The sequence below is a fragment of the Bidens hawaiensis genome, unplaced genomic scaffold, assembly GCF_021521415.1.
Source record: "Bidens hawaiensis isolate Kalapana, Puna unplaced genomic scaffold, B.hawaiensis_p1.1 tig00052510_1, whole genome shotgun sequence".
Lineage (NCBI taxonomy): Eukaryota > Viridiplantae > Streptophyta > Magnoliopsida > Asterales > Asteraceae > Bidens > Bidens hawaiensis.
In genome coordinates this window covers 55680-81347 of record NW_027499448.1, presented here as the reverse complement: position 1 = coordinate 81347, position 25668 = coordinate 55680, and the positions used below count along the sequence as shown (strand labels likewise).

The window sequence follows — 25668 nt, the reverse complement described above, 5'->3', positions numbered from 1 at the left end:
GACATTCCGGTATTCACTGATGACACGCTTAAAGAAGCAGAAAAGATCTTGAAAGAGAAAGAGAATGAGAAAGAGACTACAGAGAAAATGAAAGAGGCAGGTAGAGAGTATGACTTTAAACTATTCAACAAGTGGCTGGAAATGGTGAGAAAGACTCAAGTAAAGTATTATGATCAAGCCAGAGCCAAGTTGAAAGAGAGTCAGATTGCAAAGTTCTTAAATATGAAGAGTGCTAAAGGTAACATCGTTTCATGGATGTACGAGCATGAGTTGAAGATTTGCATAATTAAATGGGAAAATGGAGTGCAATATTTTGAGAATTTTACTGATATTCTAACGTTGCCTCGTTGGGATGTTAGAACATTGGCATTCTGGTCGTTTATGAATCGTGGTGAAGTTTAGTTGCTAAAATGGTTTCATATTAATCTGGTCTATGAAGTTGAGCAGCACGTTAACAGTGATTTGTACCTAATCTCATCCCAATCACAAACTTGGGTTTATGTATCGAACTTGAGATTAGAACAACCAAAAAGGAATAATCGAAGAAGCGGTTATAGGTCTTAAAATACAATTGTTGGAAGCGAAGGTAAACACAAATGTCTAAAAAGAAAATTAATTTCATTTTTAAAATGTAATAGTTATATGAAAAGTAAAAAAGTAAATATATTTAAGTTTAAAACTTACAATTTTTTATCTTTGAAATCAAAATAGTGTCTTTAAAAACTCTTATAGGGGTTAATGGGTTAACCCACTTTTTAATTAGTCATGTTCGGGCTACCCATTTTTCAAATGAGTTGTGTTTAGGCTTACCTGACTAAGAAAATAGGTCGTGTCAGCAGATCCAAAAATTCTAAAATATTTATGTCATACTTGGTCTTTGCAACCAGGACAAATCAATCTCACTCATAGGGTCACGGGATTTAAACAATTACAAGTATTGTGTCACAAATAAAGTACATGTCCTTTTTAGCTAATTTATGAAATGTTCCTCTTTCTTGTGTTTCCATTGATTAACTCGATTTCTTGCTTTCTCCACCTGAAAATTTCATATACACCCATGTTACTATGTTCATATCTCCTCATTATACTCAATGCCTATCAATAAATATTGAATTAGACAAGACCAAGCCCGAGTTTCTGAAATCACCTCGATGTTCCAATCGGTTCGGAAAGTAACCCATAGTAAAATAGCCGTTTGCATTGTCATACCCCCCTATCATGCCCGACCATATTCCCTATTGTTCATTAAATAACACGAATAAATAAGGTATGAAAATATACACACTAGAAAGTGACAATAAGAAAATCTTTGTAATCAGTTGTAGTAAATCCGTTAAACAAGAAAAAATGAAAATGCTTGCTATAAAAAAGGAATGATAAAAAAGTAAAAAGGTTGTTGGCTTGTTGCACCTTAACACCAAGGTCGAATTTGAATGCCAACAAAGAACCAAGTGGTACTCCAACCTAGAGGTGGTAAAAAAAACCGGTTCGGGAACCGGTTTGCCGGTTTAAACCGGAAACCGGTTTTTACAAAAACCGGTTTTTTAAAAACCGGTTTGACCGGTTTACAAACCGGCGGTTTGTACTTCGGTTACAACTTTTAGATCCAAAACCGGTTTTCAAACCGGTTAATGAAAAAACCGGTTTTTTTTTAATAACCGGTTTTTATAAACCGGTTAACCGGTTTATAAAAAAACCGGTTTTTTACCGTTGGAAAAAAACCGGTTAACCGGTTTCTTTATAACCGGTTAACCGGTTAAAAACCGGTTTAGACCGTTGTATAACGGCTATATAGCCGTTTTTTTTTTTGACCGTTTTTTTTTTTTACCATTTTACCCCCACAAACATCTATATATAGTTTAGGTTGGGTATTGGTTACATCACACTCGATTATACAACTCCAAACGCTCTAAACGTTTATTTCATACGCGATTATTTTGTTATCTCACGCTCAATTATACCACATTACCACTCCATACGCTCTTATTTCGTAGTCGATTATCATGGCCTCCCAAAGTGCTGCTTCATCCGTCAACATGGGTGCCTCGAACACGGGAGAAACGGTCGTTCGGGTCATCCCCACGAAACGAAACCAAGATGTTTGGCAACATTTCGACCTATGCGAAATGTCTAACGGTAGCCAAAAAGCTCGATGCAAACATTGTTTGAAGTTTTATGGCAAAGATGCAAACTCCACTTTAAAAGCGCATGTACAAAGGCCCTTTTGCAAGGCCTTGAAGGACGAATCGGGAAGTAGTTCGCAGCCGGAGATGACGAATCAAGGAGCGGTGTTTACGTACGACCTTGAAGCGGTACGTCAAAAGTTTTCAAACTTTGTGATTCAACAAACACTTCCTTTCAACCACTTCGACAACCCTCAATTCACGGAGATGATGCAAAAGTATGTTCAACCACGCTACCAACACGTAAGTCGTTCGACCCTTAGAAGAGATTGTCTTAAAGCATGGAAAAACGCTAAATCCGAACTAATTTCATACTTTTCAAACTTACAAACTGGTGTAAACTTAACAACGGATGTGTGGTCGGTACCTAATGGTTCGCCCGACTCATACATTTGTGTGACGGCTCATTGGGTTGACCCCGAGTCGTGGCAAATGATGAAACGAACCGTTGCGTTTCAATTGTTTGATTACCCGCACACGGGTAGAAATATTTTTAAACTGTTGGATAAAGTCATTCGACAATACAAGATTGAACATAAAATCTTTTCAATTTCGTTTGATAACGCGTCCAACAATACGGCCGCGGTTGGCCATTTAAAATTAATATAAACCTATTTGTGATGGAGCGTTTTTTCATAGCCGATGCATTGCACATATTATCAACTTGGCCGTGCAAGATGGGTTAAACGTGATCGAAACGCAAAGAAACAATTTTAAAAGAATGTTACGAGATGTTTTTAGCAACAATAAAACATTTTCAAGATACAAAAAATTTTGTGTAGAAGCTAATTGTCAATGGTTGGGGCCAAATTGGGATTGTCCAACAAGATGGAACTCGACTTGTGATATGTTTGAGAAAGCCATCCAACAAAAAGAATCACTAATTGCGTTTCATCAAATTTTGTCAAGTAGGGGTAAATGTGCACCGTACGATCCTAGAAACTGGTTATTGATTGAGATCGTTACGGAGGTCCTTCAAAATTTTAAATCTTGCACAACTAGTTTATCCGGGGTTTACTACCCAACAAGCCCCATTGCTTTACCAAAAATTGCTGTCATGTGCACAAAGTTGAGTGAACTTCATTGTAGGGGTGCACCTTATTTTGATATGGGTGTAAAAATGAAAGAAAAATTTAGAAAATATTTTCAAGAACTACTAGCTGTTTTGACATGTGCTGCTGCGTTAAACCCTTGCATCAATGTTGGTGGTGTTGAAGCTTTAATAGAAAAAATTTGTGATGAGCTAGAGTTAAACGACGATCAAAACCCCTATTATTGCCAAACTTTAAAGAATGCTTTCAACACCACCTTGTCAAACATGTATGATGTTTACCTTACAAAATACGGGTCGTCTTCCCAAATTCATGACTCGTTAAGAGCTGTTGCCCAATCCCAATCCCAAACCGACCTTGAAATGGGGATGTACTACATGATTTGGGAAGACGCCGGTAAACGTCAAAAGGTAAACACCCCAAGCAGTGAACTTGGAAGGTATGGTGGTACCAACTTTGTGAAACACATGACTCCGGATGAATTTAGAAGTCTTGATTTGCTGGCTTGGTGGAGAGGTAAGGAGGATGAGTTTCCGATCCTCGCCGCCATGGCCAAAGATTTACTAACGGTCCAAGCTTCCACGGTAGCTTCGGAGTCTGCTTTTTCTGTTTCTGGCAGGGTTATATCGATTAGGAGGACTCGACTCACTCCACCAGCTATAGAGATGTCGATTTGCTACAAGGATTACTTGGACTCTTTAGATAGGGCACAACATCAGCGCTCACTCGAGGGGGAAATGGAGTATGAGGCGGGCTTGTATGAAGACGAGGTCAATCAAGGACACACTCAACCAATGACCGATGAAGAAGCCGCGTACGACGATTACCTAAGGAATAGCTCGGGATCGGGTAGCGAAGAAAATTAGTTAAAGAAACAGCAAACATGGAGGCAAATAATGAGTAAGAAACAGCAAGTTGTTCATGTAATCGTGTCTAAGCATTCTTTAATGTTTGTATTTTTGAGTTACGAATATGCGATAACGATTTAATGTTTGTATTTTTATTGTAAAAACTATAAATGAAAGTTATGTGTTTTTAATCTTCCAAGCAAAGAACCCTAACAACGAAAGCAAAGAATGGCTTCGGTCAGTCCGTTTTGCCTTGTAGTTACCGGTTTGCCTTGTAGTTACCGGTTTGTTTATACTGTGAAAAAATAATGGTTATTTAAAAAAAAAAAAAAAAACCGGTTAACCAAAAAACCGGTTATTAAAAAACCGGTTAATAAAAAAACCGGTTTATTAACCGGTTCTAACCGGTTTCTAGACCGGTTAGGGTTTTGACATACAAAAACCGGTTATTAACCGGTCCGGTTATTAACCGAACCGGTTTTTTTTCCGGACCAAAAAAAACCGGTTCGGTTAATAACCGAACCGGTTTTTTTAAAAAAACCGATTTGTGCACCTCTACTCCAACCACATAATAACATCCAATATTCACGTATGCAACAAATGCTTGCCATCCACATCCAACAGCAACACCTATATTAATATATATCCCGTTTCAATTTCCAACAAGATCGGTCACTAACTTGTCAGTCTCAGATGAGTCTATTTATTGGAATATGATTCGTAAATGGTACATGTAGAAATATCATGGTGGGAATGTTGCTTTTAGGAAGATGAAGAGTCTTACCTGAAAGGACAGGTTGGATGCCATTAAGGAGGATGGAAAATGCAAGCAGAGGAGTTAGTTCCGAGACTGCATAAGCGACAGTTTCACCGTCGGTAAAAGCATAACTTATGACATGTCGTAGAGCTAAGATAACAATAGCACATATCAAACAGATGACGAATGAGCAAAGAGTCACCACTACTACAGCAAATGCGGCTGATTTAGGATGTCCAGCACCTAGCTCGTTACTAACTCGCACACTATACGATGAATACACTTATGTTGTTACGGTGCCAAGTCAACTTGAGCTCCAGCTAACAAGTCAAATGAGCGAACCAGTGAGTCAGCTAACGAGTGAACCAATGGGTCAGTTTACCTTGACTCTAGCTCGGCTAAGTTACAAACTAGCAGATTGTGACCTAGAAGTAGGTGTTTTTTTAATGGGAAAATCCCCAAAATGTCCACCAAACAAGAGCGAGGATTTCTCAATGTGTCTGTATGACATTTTTCTTCTCAAAATATAGTCCACCAAACAAGAGCGAAGGAAACAAAATTAGAAAGACGATCATTGGTGTTCAGAGCAAGTCACATGTCACTATGTGTTTAAATACGAGCAGCCATGCTAATGTATTTACAAACACGCTCGTATTTATGTGACAGTTTAACACCAACATCCAATGGTGTTTGTAAAATTTGGACATGTTGCAAGTTTTAATTGGATGTAAACATCGTCGCCTTCCAGTCTAACACCATCGCTCTGTGTTTGGATGCACATTTTTGAAAAAAAAAATGAACTTCACATATTAAGTAAATCATGAACATTTTGGGATTCTCCCATTTTAGATAGCCCTATTAGTCATATAACAGCTTTTGGCATCAAATAGGTGTTTCAATAAGAAAACAAATAACCATGCAGATTTAAATTTGTGACACTATTTCCCATGTATCTATAGTCACTACTCACTGAAGGTTATTTTATAGTAAACAAACCTTGCTGCAGCATTAAACCCAACAGAAATCATCAGAACCCATCCAAGTATAGTAGAGCACACAGCCATTGAATCCAATGCTATTTCAGGATTCTTTAGTAAACCTGTGATCAATATCAATATTTGAAAGTACCACACTTCCAAACACAACATAACCGCAGACGAAACCGACAATTTAAAAAAATCCCAAAGCCCCGAAAACGCCTGTATGTTGAACCCCGTCCACGTCTCCTTAAACCTATCGCTCACCACTATATACCCAAACTGTGCCCCCACAATCACCCACCACGAAAAACTCAACACGAGTGAGCCTCCCAATAGGCCCCAACCCCACACGTACAATGCGAGCCATGTTAACAAAACATGGACCCCGAGCATCACGGTTGCAATGTAGGCACTCGGGTTCACAACGTTTTGAGCTTGGAGGAACTTTTGTATTGGGAAGTTGGCCGCGTAGGCGAAGATTTGTGGGATGAGGCCGTAGATGAAGGGGAGGCGGCAGCTGCGATCTCTGCCGATTGACCGATCAAAAGCAAGAGTGATTTGGAAAAGATGTAGAGAAACATAAGAGGAATTGCGGTGGCCATTAAAAGAATGGTTGATCTTTGAAGATAAACTCCAAGCATTTCATATTTGATGGGCTCCATATGCTTGCCCACATAGTGTCTCAACTGCACTTCCCATCCCAAGCTACAAACAGTGGACAGTTTAACTATCAGTATCATAAGGTAGTTAAAAAATTCAAGAAATAATAAGTGATCTTGTTAATTGTAATACAAATTCTGTCATGATATAGTATCTACCCTTATCAGTTTACTTGTTGGACTTTTTGAAATGGTTTAACATCATAATTAATTTTGATACATATTTTACTCTTACATAATTATAATAGTACTAAATTAAGTTGAAAGTTTAATATTGTATATCTTTATGTTACTTATATTTTAAGACCGGGTGTAATCGAATAACACCCTCGAGCCACCACTACACACGTCGGAGGCACAAGCCACATCCCCGTCATGCCACCCCCCTCAGCTCTTGCAGGCGCTAGCTGGCTAGGGCACCACCCTTCATGTCCCATCCGGCACCGTGTTTGGCACTTTTCACACCTAAAAATTAACCTGCCAAGGGATGGCACCTGAATGGTTGTCATGCCATCTTAAATTGTTCACCTTTTGTTAGTCTAACGCCCCCACTATACTTTGTCTAAAGATAAAAGAAGTGTATCTTTTTAACATAAAAAATAGAAAAATAAAGATAAAATAAAATTGTGAAGAAACCTGTTAATAATATTTTACAGTATTTGACTTAATATATAATTTAATGAAAGGGTGACATAAATACAAATCACAAAAATTAGATCTTATAAATAGCAATATATGTTTCTTACTAGTGTATTGAATTATTAGCTATTCACGTGATTCTCCGCATGTATTTGTCAAAGAGTAATGACTCTTAATATGTTTAACTCATCTTTGTATTTAGTTTTGTGTTAATGTGAGGAGCCTATAAATAATGGTATTGTACTGATGTGTGGCTGAAAAAACGTGTTCGAAGTGCTTAATATGGTGTGCTTTAATATTGAACACGAGTATTTTGATTGCTTTTATGATTATAGGTGATCGGAGCTGAAAAAACTAATTTGGAGAATTTAGGATGGAGTGAAAATGGAAGTAATGATATATGATATGATAGATAACTAAAATACGAAGACGTGGCCAAAAACGGGGAGGAAAACGGAGTTGGAATGAAGATTTCATAAAGAAAACAGTTTTCTGATACTGTAGCAGCTGTAGGCTATGGCGTCTGACAGAAATTTGATTTTTATTGATTTTTCTTCTATATTTAAGCCCATAAAATCCTAAAACCAATTATGCTTGATAGCCTAACATCCTTGGGTGATTTTGGGGCCATTATACACCATCCTAGCGTCTACCAATCACCACAATCATTCATGTTCTCATCATCTCAACCAAGAATCAAGATCATCAAGATGCAAAAGCTAGGCTAAAGCTTTCATGACCATCTCCGGACGTAGGGTTGTGTTTGTAGTTGGAGTTTATTGATTTAAACCTTCACTTTGGATTTGGATTTTATTAATCATTCGGTTAGTTGAATCTTTATGTTTGTTTATGTGGTTGAACAGTTTTTTGTAACTGAATGCTTTAAAGTTTTATCAGTTAATTGATTTGTGGTCATCAACTTTTAGGATTAGGTTCTTAGAGTCATTGACCCGTTTATCTTTAGCCATTAAGCCGATTGCATTTATCAAACCTTAAAACTGGTAATCAGTTAGATTATTATTCATCTAAACCAATTGTTCGGATTAAGTTCTGACAATAAGTAAGGTCAAATATTTTAGTCTTTTGATTATTTATTTAAACAAAGTGATTTCCAAATAGGTTTAATTAAATTATCCAATCTGTTTCGCAACCTGAAACCCGGAGTTGGTTATTCTTTCTCATAAGTGTTTACAAATTAAAGTTACTTGTTTTCCAAAGCAGGGGCGGACCTACATGGTGTCCGTCGGGATCCCGGGACACCAATGATTTTTAAAATTTATTTAGAAGCGATATAGAAAATTTCTAAAGGACCCCATATAAATTAGCACTTGGACCTCATAAACATATTTTATATCTACTCTAGTGGGAAAGAACCCGGTTTTATGCCTGGAGTGTCCCAGGTTCGAGACTTCTCAACACCGTTTTCACTCATTTTTGTACTTTTTTTTGTTTTTTGGTCAAATAGTCAATATAGTAATTAGGGTTTTATAAGTTTATAGTATCAGACGACATTTAGAATAGAAAACTGCTGCCCTGCTCAATGCTCAAGCCTCAACTCCTCAAAGCTTCTCAAGCCTTCGCCGGACGCCCCTATCCCACCTCTGCCGCGCTTCTTCGCCACCAGCCACCCTCTCGGCACTCCTCCGTCATCATCGTTCTGATTTTGCCTCACTCTCAGCTAATTTTAGGGCTAAAAAACTTGCACCATGAAATAAAAATGTCCATTTGATTGATTTTATGCAATTACTCTCTGATTTTGCCTTAACTCGCTCATTGTATGTTGTATATTATTGTTAGATTGTGACTTTGTTATCTTAAAAACTTGAACTTTAGGGTTAATTATGTAAGAACCAAGCTATAGAGTTAGGGTTTGAGGAGATTAGCACAGTTTAGATCGTGCAAAATTGTTCATTTTAAGAATGCTTTAATTCGGCTCGGATTCTTTTTTCTAAATTTTAATTTTGTTCGGGTCTAAACTGGCTTTGACCACTAGAATCTTGTTGAATTGAGTTGTTTTATGAAAGAAAGCCATAAGCTAATTAAGCATAATTTAGATGGCCTAGCTATTTACATTTTGAGGTATCTTTAACTATAACACCCCGGCTTAAGCGGAAACGCCCGAGTGTGACGTACAGATTGCTCAAACACACGTGGCACTATTAAGTGACCATAATAACATTAATTTATTTAATAAGCCAAGTAACACAAGTTCGAAAGTAACAATACAAGTTCAAACCAAAACATAACCATAACAATAGTTCTTTTATTGAAATACCCTAATTAATCTAAGTGTCTTCAATACTTCAACCTCTAATCACGGTACCTGTAACATATGTATAAAATATGGTCAGCTATAAATATAGCTGATGAGTTTCCACAGTTTAAATACATACATAAAAAAACCATACAATTCATAGACATGTGATAAACGAGCAAGTAAGTCCTTTCCAGTTGGTACAACCAACGTACTTGGATAATCGCGCAAGTAAGGTCCTTTCCAATTGGTAACAACCAACGTACTTGGATAATGAGGCCCTTTTCCACTCGATACAAATGGACCAGAGTGCAAAGGGGGGCGTATGATCATACTTAATGAGGCTTCCCAATCGTGCAAGTAATATCCGTGCAAGTAATACAAGTAACACACAAGTCCATATACGAATTGTAGTTTTGTAATAGAAGAAATAATACTTGAATCTTTATAAGGATACATATGCTACCCCAAAACATTAAAACATTAAAAAGGGGTGGTGAAAAACTCACCTTATGAATAAGGTAATAAAAGAAGCTTGAAAACGTTGAAGAATGCAACAACCGAACACGTCACGAAAGCCGAAGCGTGTGATCAATAACTAAAATAGATAAAAATAGGACTCAATCGATAACCTTTATTGAATATTTCATGTTATTTCGTATTCTTCAATTATAATATTAACATTTAAGTTTTAAGGGAAATTTGGTTATTAATATGGTTTAAGTATTTTAACCGGCGAGAAAACGAAGTTTATATGTCCAAAAAGCTTGAACTAATGGTTATAAGTTATAATTATAATTATTACGTTGACTAAACGATTTCTAGGAATTTAAAGCTTACCTTACGTTTATTAAACGATTTTTTTAGTTACGGTTTACGAAAACGAAAAACTCGGTTTTTAAGTGTGAAATGGTGAGGTATATTTTATAGTTAATTTACATAATTTTTATTTAATTTAAAAAGGTTTTTATAAATTTATTTTGATTTTTAATGATTAAAAAGGATTTATTAATTAGTTGAAAAATTAAATAAAAGGAATATGGCTGACCCGGGTTTCGAACCCGGGTCTTGAGGTTTACATGTGCAGTGTGTAACCAGTTGAGCTAGGGTGAACATTCGTTTATGCTTGGTTTCCCTTGTTTAAATATAATAACAGTTTCTAATAATTTTGGTTAAATAATAACATGTTATATAAAAAAAAAAGGAAGGAAGGCATGCGTGACCCGGGTTTCGAACCCGGGTCTCTTGTTTGTTATCCTAACATGTTAACCAGTTGGTCTAAAGAGCAATTCAGATTATACTTGAAAAATATATATATATATATGATAATGAAAATTCATCTTCTTCCTTTATCAAGAACATAAACCCTAAATTTTACAATCGATTAATCTGTTCAAGGTTTGGTGAAATTAGTTTAGGGTTTTTAATCATTGATGTTACGACAGTACAAAGCATATAACAATTACCTTAATATGTTTTGATTTGGCCGAAACCCAGTTGCCGGAAAAGAATTTATTAGAATGCCCAATTATAGATTACTCAGTGTATTAGAGGGGGATTGAGAGGAATGAGCGAGTTGTAATGAAGCTTGGGCATCTATTTATACTATGGGGTGGAGCGTATACGCGATATTTGCATTAATGGTGAATCCGTGATTTCCGGCGACGATTACGGGGTGTTTTACGGCAAGGAATCACAATTAATTAGTCGGTTAATGCTTTAGGTCAACGGAGAAACACGTTTATATAAATATTTGGTTAAAAAAATAACTTTGGGTGGTGTTTGGGTCACCTCCGGCGCCGCTTCCGGCGGCCGGAGGGTGGCCGGAAAAACGGGGGTGGGGAGGGGGGGGCGGGTAGGGTTTTTTTTAATATAAATTGAATTAAAAATGTTACACTATTAGTTGAGTCACACTGGCAGGGACCGTTTGATAACCAGTGCCGTTTGTTAGCGAGCGTGGATGCCTAAGGTTTATCTAGTTAGTCAATCTGTGTTGGACATTGATAGTTAATCTGTTAAGTTGCATGAGATAGCTGTTTGTTTACTTGCTTGAATCCTGGGTGTGACTTGTCTTTGTTAATTGCTTGGAAGTTGTTTAATTGTTTGATCAATATTAAAACCAAACTGTTTGCTAGTGTGATCAGCACTTTGTTAATTGAATCACTTCATAATGTTAGGAATCATTTGCACTGCACACTGACCACATACTCCTTGTGGTTCGACACCCTACTTACCCTAGCTTGCTTAGGTGATTAGGACACTGATTTACTTGTTTTTGACTAGATAGCGACAGTCTAGCATCACCCACCCGTGGTTAGTCGCACTAATGTAACGCCCGCTAAATTTTTTTCGGTTTAAAGATTTCTTGCATGTAGAGTATGTATATTTCTTGGGAGTTATCCGGCATCTTTCATTGACCCGACCGTTTTCCCGGTGCGTTAAGTTATCTAACATTTCCTTCCAAGTTGCCATATTCCTTAAACTTTGAGGGCTAGTGTGTAACATTTTGTTATATCATAAAAAAATAAAAATCCTAACCCTAGCACCATTATGTGCAGCCGATCGGCCAAGAGAACCCCCCCCTGCGATTTTTCTTTTTTTCGGGCCAAGTCGTGAGCGTAAAACTTCAATTAAAGGTTAGTCTATCGTCAATGCAAGTCTTTTTCACCATTAAACCCGTTATCAAACACGTTAGGGTTGAGTTTTGATGATAACAGTTTACTGACAGATTCGTATACGTTTATTGTAGGGTCTGTAACGCGATGATAATCAATTGTTTTTGATAGATTCTTGATTCCATGATGTTCTAATTTAAGTCTAGTTTCCATAAAGGTATAATATGTAATTTTTGAACGATATTTGAATGGTTTTTATGAATTTATAAGCTCGAGTGTCAAAGCTGATGCTGGATGACGGATTCTGGTCTGTCTTCCCGACATCATAACTCTTTTTCAACAAGTCCAAATTAGTTGGTTCCACTTCTGGAACTTAATATTTTGAGTTAAGAATCAAACCCAATTTGAATAGTTTAATTTGGTTCGGTAATGAATTTTATAAAAATAAAACCATTTTGTTGCGCACTGAAATAGCTGCGCGTATCTTTCTGTGTTGGAGGAATTTCTATAATTTTTGTGTCCACTAAAAAAATATAATAAAAATATTTTTATAAACCTAAGGTATTTATTAAAGTCTGGTAAAAATTTAATAATTTATTTCAAAGGTTATCCTATGTAATTAAATGCATCTTCGCATGCTAAAATCTGCATGTTCTACTTGTTATTGATCGATAGGTTCGTTTTAGGCTTAACCGGTGGATGTTCAATTGTGTTCTTGTCGAGGCTGTTTGAAGTGAGTTTTTGCACCACAATCTTCCTAGGTATGTCCCGTATATCATACCTAAAAATCATGTTCATTGGTGTTCGTTAGATTGATCAATTAGTTGTAGTTAGATTGTTAGTGTTCGGTTGACTAGAATTGTAGTTTGATGCGTTTAACGCGAGTGTTGAAGTGATTAACGACCAATTCAGCTCGGGGACACTTGGTTTGATGTACGGGCTGTTGCAAAATCATTTTTATAAGTTATGGGGCTGAATTGGTTGTCGGTTACTCCAACGGGTCGGTACAACGCGCAATTGCGGTTATTGAGTAGTTGGTGCGTTGTACTTGCGAGTTACCGACCCATTTGACTCGTGTAGCATCGTGTGGACTTTTTGGCTGTGATTTTATCATAATGGGTCCACACAGGGCTGATTTGGATGTTAACGACCTAAACGACTCTTAAACGCGCGTATTGGTATCACCTAGTGCTTCCGGGGGTAATTTGGGAATTCTTTATTCCCAGGAGTACCTAAGGGTCGTTTTGGTGAATGTGAGACCTCAGGGTCTGTTGTGATTAAGTTTGATGAGGTCGAGGGTTTAGGTAACTCGAACCATGTTAGAACGTCTCATAGGATAAACGAGTCATCTTGATGTCATTAGTATTGCCTGAATGTAAACCGACAGGTGTTTGAGTTTTGGGATTACTTAGGGATTCTCTAGCTCGTGGTGAATCCGTGTCTTGTGTCAGGTGAGTTCATGATGCCCCTTTTAACTCTTTTAAGTTTTGGGCTAGCATGCACACCTAAACGATTTTTCTTGATGAAATGTTTAAACTATTTTATAGAGGCTTGCTAGTATATAGTTGGCCTCGGGATGTTATAGTATGTGTATATATATATATATAAATTATTGTATGGCCTATATTTGGCAATGTTGTAGTCATATCGACTACTGATGTTACGTATGCCTACTTTGTGTTTGGGTTGTACGTTTGCTCGACCCTGATGTTACGTATTTGGGTTGTACGTTTGCTTGACCCTGATGTTATTACTTGGATGTTATATATATATATAGGGATGTACTTATAAGGATGTTTATATATATATATGTATGTATATATATATATATATGTATGTATGAGAATGATTATTTATGAATGATGATGGCTTAACTAATGTATTCTTTTTACTTTAAAACTTTTGGAATGACTATCATGATTATTATTTACTGATGTTATTAATTCAAAACTTGAACTCACTCAGTTCCAGCTGACTTTGTGTGCATGTTAGTGTAAGTTTCAGGTTAGGAAGAGGATGCCTTATCGCTTGGACGTGCACGAAGCTACTTGGACGGTGAAGGGCATACGAGGATGGAATATTTTATTTTTGAAAATTTTAATTTAAAAAGTTTTATAAATATAATTGAATTGGTTTTGGGCAATATTCCCGGAATTTTTGGAACTTATTTTATTATTTATGTTTTCCGCTGAAATATACTCTGAGATGGTTATTTTAATGAAATGAATTGTTTTTAAGTTTAAATATTTTTACGAGTGTTTTGAATGAATACCAACTGTGGGGTTCCGGGGTTCGGGGCCTTACAACTAACTTAAATTGGAGGTCTAGCAGGTGATATTTGTCCAACAGATGACTTTGATGTTTTCGCATTAGAACATCAAGAGGGGCACTCATAAAAACGCTGTTAGGTCTTGATCATAGAGCTCATGGTAACTGTCTGAGAAATTAGTTGACTCGTTGTCCAAGAAACACATATTTTTAGATGTCATATAAACCTGTGAAACTCACCAACAATTTTTGTTGACGTTTTTATGCATGTATTCTCAGGTAATTGAAGCATTGGAATCGCATATGGATCACATGCACTAGGATGCATTTGGGAATTTTCATATCATAGCCTAAAGGAAGAATGTCATGTAATCTTTTTGGGACAAGATTTGAAATGTGTGTTAAAAGTTTATTAAACAAATTATTAGTGTTGTTCGATGTAAACAGTGACTACGATCCATGACGTCATCACGCCCCCGCGTTTCCGCCGCTGGCAGGGGTGTGGCATATTTACATCAAACTACCTACAGGATTCAACTTACCAGAATCATGTAAATCAAGTTCTCGAGAACATATTTCAATTAAACTAAACAAATCATTATATGGGCTAAAACAATCTGGACGTATGTGGTATAATCACCTTAGTGAGCATTTGTTGAAAGAAGGTTACAAAAATGATTCTGTTTGTCCATGCATTTTTACGAAAAAGATCAGAATCCGAATTCTTTATAATTGTCGTATATGTTGATGATTTGAATATAGTTGGAACTCCAGGAGAGTTCCGAAAGGGAGTCAATTATTTGAAAATAGGAATATGAAATGAAAGACCTTGAAAAGACAAAGTTTTGTCTTGGTTTACAAATAGAACATCTTAAAGGTTGGGATACTTGTGCATCAACCTACATAGAAAAATTACTCAAAAGGTTTTACATGGACAAATCACATCCACTGAGCTGTAACATCCTAAAAATTTTAATGATGAATAAAGGAAGTTATGTTTAGTGATTTCGCGTAATTAATTAATATCGGGTAGGGAGCGGGTCTTGGACGTGGATTAATTGAGATGGGTTAAATGAGAATGGGATTTCAGGGATATAAATACCCCCAAAATCCCAAAATATCTTCATTTTCACCAAACTCCCTAACACCCCAAAACACACACACACACACCACACGCATACCGCCGCCGGCCGGCCGAGCCAAGGGAAGAGTCGGGCAGGTCCGAGAGAGAGCGATTAGTGTGCTAGCAAGTAAACGAGGTCCAAACAAGCCCAAAAAGGTATGATTCTTGATCTTTGAAGTTTAAAGATCCAAGCTTTTTTAGTGTATAAGCGACCGAAAATGGTCGGGAAGCGTAGTGGGTGATATTGAACCATAGCAAGGGTGTTAAAATCGCTCAAAATGCTGGAAAGAAACCGAACATCGGCTGTCTGGGCAACTTCGCCTGCATCTGGGCAACTTCGCCTTCAAAGCGATGAACTTCGCCTGCAAGCTAAGTTCGCCTGATGAACTTTGCCTGCAAGCTAAGTTCGCTGATGACAACTTCGCCTGAGGCCAAGTTCGCCTGATGACAACTTCGCCTAAAGCCAAGTTCGCCTGATGACAACTTCGCCTAAAGCCAAGTTCGCCTGATGACAACTTCGCCTAAAGCCAAGTTCGCCTGATGACAACTTCGCCTAAAGCCAAGTTCGCCTAAGGTTTAACTTCGCCTAAAGCTAAGTTCGCCTATGGTTTAACTTCGCCTAAAGCTAAGTTCGCCTAAGGTTTAACTTCGCCTAAAGCCAAGCTCGACCCCAGCCAGGGGCTCTGCCCCTTGGACCCTGCTAGGGGCTGCCGCCCCTAGACCCCGCTGCCAGGGGCGCTGCCCCCGGACCCCCGTTCGTTGTGGGTCATATAAAGATAGACATACCTTATGAGAAGTGATAGTTAATTGATACGTATACTTGTTATACAGTCAGCCGTGCACAACTGAAGAAAGGAATTACGATTAACGGTGAACGTAACCGTGTTCAGGTGAGTTTCTAGCCCCATTCCTTGTTATGTTTTCGGGGCTGTGTGCATACTTGATGTGTTGTTAATACATTTATCCTAAGTGATAAGTGTATGCCCTATGTGATATATGTGTTATGTAAGAATGATTGCTTGATGGTACGTGAACGATCTTCGGATATTGCACGTACTGTCAGGTTGTAATGCTATATATAAGGTAAGTATAATATGAATGCTTATGCGTATGAACGTGATAGAGATAATAAAAGAAGGAAATAATGATGTATGGTCGTATGGTTACGAAAAGGGGTACTGAGCCCTAATAATACTCGAGGTATGATGTATGGTTGTATGGTTACGAAAAGGGTACCGAGCCCTAATAATACTCGAGGTATGATGTATGGTTGTATGGTTACGAAAAGGGTACCGAGCCCTAAAAATACTCGGGGTATAATGTATGGAACGAAGAGGGAATCGAACCCTACTAATATTCGAAAACTAGGGACCAGACCCTTATAATATCTGTGATGTTAGGGACCAGACCCTTATAATATCTGTGATGTTAGGGAATCGAACCCTTCTAATATTCGAAACTAGGGACCAGACCCTTATAATATCTGTGATGGTAGGGACCAGACCCTTATAATATCTGTGATGTTAGGGAATCGAACCCTTCTAATATTCGAAAACTAGGGACCAGACCCTTATAATATCTGTGAGGTTATAGGGCGAAAGGCTCTTTAAAACGTATGATTATGTATGTAAAGAAAGTATGAAGGTAAAAATGAAAGTAAAAGCACTTAAGTGTGTATGAAAGAAAGTTAAGAGGTTAAGTATGAAGTGTAAAGAATGTATTGTATGATTATGTGATTAACTAGAACTCACTCAGCGTAGCTGACTTTTAGTATGCACGCAGGTGAGTAGGATGAGACAGCTGGCTTGAGCGGGGACACATGGCAGAAGAATAAGAGCCTGGCATCTGAAGACTTACGATGTTTTAATTTTAATGTTTTAATGTGAAAGACAAAGGACGTTTTGAGACAAGTTATGAAATATTGTAATGTTTTATGAAAGTTTTATATTCCGCGTAAATGTTTTAATTAACTCTGATATTTAGAACTGTGTTTATGAGTAAATCCAACACGAAAGTAGGGTTACCGGTAACGGGGCCTTACATGAGCGCTCCATGGTTGCAAGGTCGCTTCATGTTGAAAAGGACCCCTTCCGACCATCGAGAGAGAAAAGAAGAAATTCTTGGTTCAGAAGTACTATATATGAGTACAATTGGTGCATTAATGTTCCTTACGAGCCATACACGACTGAATATATCATTTTCATTAAATTTATTAGCCATATATAGTTCATGCCCAACAAGGAGGCATTGGAATGTGGTGAAGCAAATACTTCGATATCTCCAAGGAACTAAAGATGTGGGCTTGTATTTTACTAACCAATCGAAAACAAGTTTGGTTGGTTTTGCAGATGTAGGGTATTTGTCTGATTCTCATACTGGCCGGTCACAAACAGGATATTTATTCACACATGGAGGCACTGCAATTTCATGGCATTTTGTGAAGCAAACAATCACAACCACTTCATCTAACCATGCAAAATTATTGGCAATCCACGAAGCTAGTCGATAATGTGTTTAGTTGGGAACTATAATACAATACATTCGTGGATCTTGTGGTATTTCTTCTCCAGACGAGGAACCAACGGTTTTACATGAAGACAACGCAGCATGCATTGCACAACTTAAGGAAGGATAAATTAAAGGAGACAGTACCAAACATATCTCGCCAAAGTTCTTTTTCACACACGATTTACAAAAGAATGGAGATATTATCGTTCAACAAATTCGCTCTAGTGAAAATTTGGCAGACTTGTTTACTAAATCATTTCGACAACAACATTCAAGAAATTAGTTCACGGGATCGGGATGCATCAACTCAAGGAACTAAAATCATCAGGGGGGGAATAATAAGCGCTGCACTCTTTTTTCCTTGGCTATGGTTTTATCCTACTGAGTTTTCCTATCAAGGTTTTTAATAAGACAGCATCAACAAGTGTATTTCATTACGTGAATAGTCAATGGGGGGGGTGTTATGAATTATTAGCCATTCAAGTGACTCTCCACATGTATTTGTCATAAAGTGATGATTCTTAATATGTTTAACTCCTCTTTGTATTTAGTTTTATGTTAATGTGAGGAGCCTACAAATAATGGTATTGTACTCCATATTATGATATGAATAATAAGAAATCATTCTCTTATTCTCTCGATTGCTAATAGGTTTATAACAACTAGTCTATTTTTGGTAATTGTTTTTTAGGTGGTGTTTAAACATTATTTGTTGTGATAATTAGTTTAGTAATTTTAGTTGTTATTGTGAATGACACCAAAACGCTGCATACAATAACAATGAACTTTGTCCTTTAGTGTGTGTCTATATATATATAATATATATATATAAATAAATAAAAACCCTAAAATCCTACGTGTCGCGATGTGGTCGCTCCCTCATTTTATGGAAGCCACCAGATTGCTTGATTTTTAGATGGAAGCCTCTCATTAATTTAACCCAAATTCATGGGTATGGGTCTTACCAAAACCAGATAGCTCTTAAACGGGTTATAGCATCTCATTACATTAAAAATTAATCTTATCAAATATTTGATATGAAAATCCTATAAAATAAGGATATACTAAAAATTAATATCCTATTTTATTTAAAAAAGATATTATTTATAATTAAGAAACAATTTTATAATAAAGAAAATAAACGGGTAATAGGTATCACCAAACCCAGATGACTTTTAAACTGGATTATAACATATCATTTGTTTGTGAAACTATTTTATTATCAAACCTCAAGTATATTAATTATTAACTTTCTTACAATGAATTAAATTAAAATCTAATATATATATATATATATATATATATATATATATATATATATATATAGGGTAAGGATCCTAAGAGAACCATTGGCAAATTGAGAACTTTGAGAACCATTTTGGACCACTAAAAAAACCCTCTAAAAAATATTAAAAAAATTATAAAACAAACAAAACCGAAAATTTTAAAAAAGTAAAAAAACCAAAATTCTTATATTTCATTCCGGTTTCATTAAAAAAAAACAAAAAAAACGAAATTTTTTTTCTTTTTAATTCGTATTATACCTATACACATATGTATACTTTCGTTTAATCTCTAGTTATGTAATATACACATATGTACATTATCATTAACCTTAAATTATACATATGTGTATAGAAAAAAACTTGTGTGTACATATTATACATATATGTATAATAAAGAAAACCGATTTTTTTTTAATTCGTATTATACATATACACATATGTATACTTTCATTTAATCTCTAGTTATGTAATGTACACATATGTACATTATCATTTACCTTAAATTATACATATGTGTATAGGAAAAAAACATGTGTGTACATATATGTACATATTATACATATATGTATATGTATAATTTAGCTAAACCGAGAATTTTTTTTTTACGTTTTTTTTAGAAACCGGGATGATAAATAAGAACTTTGGTTTTTTTACTTTTTTTATTTTTTTTGTTTTTTTTGTTTTATGATTTTTTTTATTTTTGGGTTTTTTTGTGATCCAAAATGGCTCTCATAATTCTTAATTTCCAAAAAGTTCTCACATGATCCTGATCCTATATATATACATACATGCATATATATATATATATATATATATATTATAAACAAATAATACAAAACAACCCCCGTAATACGAGGGATAAAATCTAGTATATATATATATAGGGAAGGGATATTTTGAGAACCATGTTAAGTTGTAAGAACTTAAGAACTTCATTCTAGGCCATATATTTAATTAAATGAATTAGAATATGTGGTTGATATTAAATCTTGCAAAAAAAGTCAAAGTAGGATAGAGAATAAATATGTAAGTGATTACACTAACTTTTTCGTCCGTTACACATGTGTAAAACGTCGACTCGGTGTGTAAAAAATTCTGTAATTTTTTTACGTATATGTAACATACATATATTACGCATGTGTAAAAAAAATCGTTACACTGAATTCTTTCGAGTTCTTAAAACTTAAAAGGGTTCTCATTTGAAATCTTCCATATATATATATATATATATATATATATATATTAAAATGATAATTAATACTTTATCCGATCCAATGTGGTGTACTTAGTTTAACTTTTTTTTTATAATTATACTATATATTGAAAAAAGAACAAATTGCTACACTAAAAGTTTGATCTTTGCAGATTTAGTCTCTATAGGTTTTTTAAGGTATATTGGTTTTTAATGATCTTAAACTATTGTCTTTTGGTCACTGGTGGTCCCAACTAATGAAGTGGTTACTGATGGTCCGAACTTTTAAAGTATTTGTTTCTAACGGTCCGCGACTTACAGAATTTAAACGTCGTTAGTTTCAGGTCGCCGGAAAAACGGTTTTGGCCGGAAAACTCAACCTTTTTCCCGAAAACTCAACATTTTCGTCCCAAACATCTTGGTAACTTCGTATCAGACCTTTATGAACCTTTTTCTAGTAAAAGCCCCAATTATTGAGGTCGCCAGAAACTCTAGAACTATCGTCAGAATCGGTTGATGGTGCTCAAGTGGTGGTAGTTGGTTAGCGGTGAGTCAATTGGCAGTGGTTGTGGTGTTCAGGTGGTGTTTTCCGGCTACAAATTTGAATTTTCCGGCCAAAAATGTTTTCCTGACGACCTGAAACTAACGGCGTTAGAATTCTGTTAGCTGCGGACCATTAGGAACAAATACTTTAAAACTTGGGATCATCACTAGCCAATTCATTAGTTGGGACCAGCAGTGACTAAAAGAAAATAATTGGGATCATTAAAAACCAATATACCATTTTTGAATAATACAGTTTTAGTTCATATGATCAATTTTCAATTAGGTCCCTTCACTTTTGGAATAACCAATTGCTACTGTAAAAGTTATCAGACTGCAGAGTTATAGTTCCTGCAGATTTTTGAATACTACAGTTTTGGTTCCATTTGATCAATTTTCAATTAAGTCATTTTAATTTTGGAATTTAACATTAATACTTTTTTATTATTTAAGAAAACAGTTTTCAAAATGGTGAATTTATTTTATTAGCTTATTAAAGTAAATATACTTTTGTTAGTTATATAATGTAACGATTTGGTACTATTAAGATACAACAACGTATTTTACTACATTTGCGGCGTGTTTTTTTTTCTATGTTTCAAACCGAGTCGATATAGGTACCATAACAAACTAAGCTAATACCAAACAAAATGTCTGCCGCAAAGCACGAAAAGATCCCACTAGTAATAATTATCCCAAACATATCAGACAAACATCTATAACCATTGGTGACACACATAACAAATCAACATAATTTTGGTGAGGATGTGTTATGTTAATGTATTGTGTAATATATGTGTTTTGTTTTTGTGTGTGAATAGAATAATAATAATTAATATACTAGTAGTAATAATTATTATTTTACTCTAAAATTAGAAAATTAGATTGAAAGAAATTAAGAATAACTATAAAATCATAAGGGTATCTGTAGTGGGGGCTACAAATTGGAAGATAAGTGGCCATTGACGCTTAATTAGCAAAGGGGGATTTTGTTTTAGGGGGTGTAGTGGTGTTGTATCCCAATATACATATATATATATATATATATTACACACAACATATTAAAATATTGTTATTTCCAAACTCAAACCCGGAGACAAATATATGCCCCCCCCCCTGTCGCCCCTCTTATCACCCGTGAGGGTGGGGTCCCTCGCCTCGTCGCCTCTTGTCGCTCATAATTGCCGCCCCACTACACCTTGTCTAACTGACCAAAGGATAACTAAGTATGTTGCTATCTCTTGAAATTAAAATTATATCAGAACATTTCTAATGAGTTTAGCTATATAATCAAAATGTTATTTTTAGTGACATTTGAAATTTCAGATCTATTTGTATATCTATTTCTTTGATTTGTTGTAACGTGATAAAATCTTGTCTTTTCATTGTAGTTTTAATTTCCCGAGTGACATATATTTTAGACAAATAAAGATTCAAGACGGAACAATTTTAAATTATACGCCTGCTTAAATAACTTTAAAAAAGGATTTCTGAGAGTTTTTTTTTTTTTTTAATAACTAAAACCAACTTTTTGGAGCAGAATAAAAACGAAAAGCTATTAAGTTAAATATTTTCCACATTTATAATAGAATATTATTTTACCTTTTCAAATTAAACCCTTTTTATTGCAGCCTCTCTATTTCTACGAAATAGAGGTAAGATTTTCTGCATCTTATCCTACTCAGCCCTATCATAACTTTGATTTTAATAAGATTTACTAAGTACAATGATAATAAATCTATAGATAAAGTGGTTGTACTTATATATATAATGTTGAAGCTTACCAATAGGGAGAGAATACCTTTAAACATTTGGGTTTAAAACGGGTCGGTTTGGATAAAAAAATCATTGTTTAAAAAATATATTGAAAACTTCAAGCAAGGTAAAAGAATAAGATTCTAAATGATACGCATGAGATTAAAAAAAACTAAGATATATATTAATTAACATAACTAAACAAAAATTTATATATATTCCATAGACGAAGAGTTGGACACCATTGTTGCCAGAATGAGGCGGCCGCGAGCTCAAGATTACCGAGGTGGCCGCAGAAGATTTGTGTGGACATGGATGTCACGTTGTTCAACACATACACTATGATCACTGGAGCTGCTAGCCGGAACAAACTACGTAGTTCCATGGGCACCGCTTTTTGTAGTCGCCCGAAGGATGTTAAGCTTGTGTTCGATAATATCTTCTCTAGTCCCGAGCTCACGGGTTCACCTGAGGGCGGTGGCACCACCAGTGGTTGTGTTAGCTCACCATCTTGGGTGGAGCTTGTATCTATTGCCATTGATATTGATTGGCTATATTATATAGGTGATGCTTTTGAGTTTTGAGGCTCTCATATGACTGATTTTGTAACATATTATTGGCATGGATGGTTTTATATACATAAAATTTCCATAAGACGATGTGTAGTTTCATAAACTGCAGAAAAGTCCCCTGAAGTTTGTAGTAATTGGATTTAATATTAACTGTTGTTGGTTTATTACAAAGGTAATTATAATTGTTATTAACGATATAGAAAAAGATAAGATTTTACTAGGGAAATTGATTTTCAGTGATTCTCTCAGAGCGCACGGAATAGAGTATATGGGAAGCATGAGAGTCTGGAGAGAAACCGGTACCGGGTGGGAGCACCGTCCCCCTGTTTTTATCGGGTCACTTTTCATTGGTTTTTGTGTTGTATTCCACGATTTATGTGGAAGAGTGAAGGCAGGCAAGAAGAAAATGTATTCGGGGAAAATCGGGAACACCATACCCCCGATTTTGAGGGAAATGGGAGAAAATGGGGGACAGGATGATTTTGTGTGCTCTTATGAATTCTTTCTGACATTATAATTTGGAGTTCCCATTCCAAAATTTTAAGAGTAAAAGGGGGTCATCCCGCTTTCTCTATTTTATCTCGCAGCTACATTAATGTCACGTAAGCTTTTCTCCAAACAACATGGTGTCATACTGCCATCCCATTTTTTTCAATTTTCCTCACTTCTCCCCAAAGCCCAAAACCACTCAAAAATGGAACTGGGAGAACCGGCTTGTACATCCCGGATTCCACAAAAAAATACCACGGACAAACAAGGGGTCGGGATATTCCCAGCCACCCCTGTTTCTTCCCAAACTTTCCCTGGCTCCCCACATACTCCACTTCGTATGTTTTAGGAAAATATGTGATTTGGTTAATTTTCATTTTTACGTTGGAGTCCTTATACTTATGTCTCAAATTATACGAGAGAATAATTAAAATCTCATATTTTGGTATTCACTATTCACCCGTGATCTTTATATTTTAATGTGATGAGCGTAGAAAGATGTATTATTTAATTAGGCACAATTACACAATTAGTCCTTGAGGTTTTCTGAAAGTAAAAAAAAAATGGATACTAAAGTTTAAAAGTCATATATATGGGTATTTAATTTTTAATTTTATAAAAATGTTAGATACTAATTGCAACTTATTGAAAGAATGTAGTAATTTCTTGCCTTCCGTCCTTTCTCATTGATTTGAACATATATACAAGTGCAATCCCATAATATGAGATAAGTATCCAAACTATAAATGCTATACATAAGGAAATAAGTATAAAATACATATACGTCTATTACACCCCCGCAGTCGAAGCGGGAGACGAGCGGATGCTGAGACTGGAACGAAAATCTTCAAATAGAGCGTGCGGAAGACCTTTAGTAAAAATATCCGCTATCTGATACGGAGACGGAACATGAAGAATATGAACCTGACCCCTCGTACCTGTTCATGGACAAAGTGTATGTCGAGTTCGATGTGCTTCGTTCTTTGATGTTGTATGGGGTTTCCGGAGAGATAAATGGCACTTACATTATCACAATATACAAGAGTGGCACGAGACAATGGTCGATGAAGTTCTAATAGAAGATTGCGAAGCCAACAAATTTCAGCGACAACGTTCGCAACAGCCCGATATTCTGCTTCGGCACTCGATCTGGAGATAGTAGGTTAACGTTTTGAGGACCATGAAATAAGATTAGATCCGTAATAAACGCAATAGCCGGATGTGGATCGTCGGGTATCCGGACACCCGGCCCAATCCGCATCAGTATAGGCAAGAAGAGATACGTGTGCGGATCTGCTGAGAGTGAGTCCAAGCGTCAACGTGCCCTTAACATATCGAATAATAAGTTTTAAGGAACCCCAATGAGTGGTTGTTGGTGCATGCATATGCATGCAGATCTGCTGTACTGCATAGCTGATGTCGGGACGAGTAAAGGTTAGGTATTGTAGTGCTCTAGCCATGCTTCGATAAAGTGTCGGATCATCAAACGGTTTACCCGAGGTTGCACTCAGCTTACCATTAGTATCAACTAGTGTGGCAACGGGTTTACAATTCTCCATTCAGGCTCGTTTAATGATGTCATTAGCATAAGAACTTTGCGAAAGAAACATAATATCACCAGAGCGAGTAACTGATATCCCAAGGAAGAAGCTGAGATGTCCAAGATCCTTCATGTCAAACTTAGAAGCCAAGTTGGCCATTATCTGCTTGCGAAGAGAGTCTAAGGAGGTGGTGAGAAGAATATCATCGACATATAACAGTAGATAAGCAGTATCGGATCCGGAGTGTAAAATAAATAAAGAGTTGTCACATCTACTTTGACGAAAACCCAATGTCAAAACATAATCTGTAAATCTTTGGTACCAGGCCCGTGGCGCCTGCTTTAACCCGTATAGAGATTTCTTAAGTCGGCACACATGATTCGGGTAAGCAGTGTTACGAAACC

The 25668-nt window shown here is 36.1% G+C and overlaps 1 pseudogene; it reads right to left on the bottom strand.

Moving 5' to 3' along the window:
- Positions 1-959: 959 nt before the first annotated feature.
- LOC143599681 (protein DETOXIFICATION 40-like) lies at positions 960-23093 on the bottom strand (annotated as a pseudogene).
- Positions 23094-25668: the final 2575 nt, after the last annotated feature.